This window comes from Rattus rattus, chromosome 3, assembly GCF_011064425.1.
Source record: "Rattus rattus isolate New Zealand chromosome 3, Rrattus_CSIRO_v1, whole genome shotgun sequence".
NCBI classification, from domain to species: Eukaryota; Metazoa; Chordata; class Mammalia; order Rodentia; family Muridae; genus Rattus; species Rattus rattus.
In genome coordinates, this window is record NC_046156.1 from 197230018 (window position 1) to 197231757 (window position 1740).

At 38.9% G+C, this 1740-nt stretch overlaps 1 protein-coding gene across 1 annotated transcript in view; it reads right to left on the reverse strand.

Moving 5' to 3' along the window:
- Window positions 1-1740, reverse strand: part of Mrps27 (mitochondrial ribosomal protein S27) — a 68959-nt gene that overhangs the window by 67126 nt on the left and 93 nt on the right. The window lies entirely within an intron of this gene.

Sequence of the window (1740 nt, forward strand, 5' to 3'; positions counted from 1 at the left end):
GATGAGTTTTAGCAGCACAATTTAACTTTTAGCCGTTGTGTTGCCAGTAATAAATGCTATGGAAAACTGGGCAAATCGCACAACATCTCTGAATCTTTCACATACACAGAATGAAGGAATACCGCCTATCAGCACGGTAGTTATGGTCTCACTAATGTCTCACTGTCTTCTAATTATGCTACCCAGTGGCTTCCTTCCTCTGTCCTTTCCATGTCTTTTTGTCATTGCTCTCGGTTCATTTTTCTTCCATCCTTTTGATAATTTTAGCTGTATTCTTTTCATAGAGGACTATTCAGAAGTCTCAAAGTGTTGCATATACTGACTGATCTGCCATGAATTTGTACAAGCTGTGTACTTAAGTCAAGGTATTTATACACATACTCAAATCTGTCCTATGTACGTATAGTGCCTTCCTATAGCCTCCATCTATGGTCTCATGCAGTGTCCAAAAAACTTTCTGTAGAAATGAAAATGCTATATTCTAAGTTGTTCAGGACAAAATCCACCAACTACGTAGATCCACTGAACACATAAAACACCAACTGCCAGTAAAAAAGTCTTAGTTTTTAATCTTATTTTATCTTCAACTTAAATTTAAATAGCTACGAGTACTAGCAGCTACCATATTGGAATAGCTTACCATATGTTTACCAGTTTAAACTGAAACCAAACTGCCATGTTGCTCTATGTAATTTCCACTTCTTTGTTAGCATGGTTGTCCCAACCATTATCAACCAACTTCTCTCCTTCATCTACTAGCATGGGTCTTATTAGACTTCAAAGAATTTACTATCAATCACAATTAAATATGCTAAGTAGCTCTACAAAGCATTCTTACTTTAGTGCCAAATATTGTTCCTATCAATTTGTCAAATGCACGAAATGCAACATTCTTAAACAGGTAGTTCAAACCCTTTATCTTTAGAAAACTCTTGAGGCCAACCATGAAGTTTTTAAATGGTAGGAGTGTGAGCAAGTGTGTATTGCTTTTCTTTTTGTAACTGGTGTTAAGGGGAGTCTGATTGAAAATAAGCAGCACTGGAAACATCTAAGTGTGGTTAGTTCATTTCACTCCTGTAATCTAGCACATCTTCAAGGGCTATGAGGTTGTAACCTCGACAAACTAGGCTTTTCTAAATACTTTAAAATATTTCCCACCGTTAGGTGGGAGGCTTTGCGTGATGTGCGATTCAGCTAAGACATCAAAGTCCTCTACTTGTCTATCTACTAGTGGAAAACTGTAACAACAACAAAAGTCAGGTAGAAGTTGTGACCAAGGTCACTAGGTAAAGTGAGGCTAGTATTGAAAAATTCTTTCACGAGATGAAGACCAAGGGTTCGGACTATCAAGTACGAAGCAGTGAGGAAAAACTTTTGCCTGATGACCCTCCAAAGAAATCTCAGGGGAAGAAAACTGTCTACCCCCATGAGTGAATATATTCGGGTTTTTCATGATCCCTACAAAGTCTACTAGTTTAACACATTAAACTTACAAGACATACGCAGAGCCTCATGCCACAGCCGCCTTCAACTTTTCAAAAGTTTGGATTGGCGGGTACTAGCCTTAAAGGAGATGAGTTATTTTTCCTTTCTGCGCTAACCAATACCCTACATGGCTTCTCTAGCAACCGGATCCCAGAAGCATTTATGATCTTCTTGGAAGCCATCGCTCCCTTCATTCAATAAACAGCGTGATGAGAGGCCTAATGGAGCTACTGCTCCAAGGCAGCAGCCACCAAC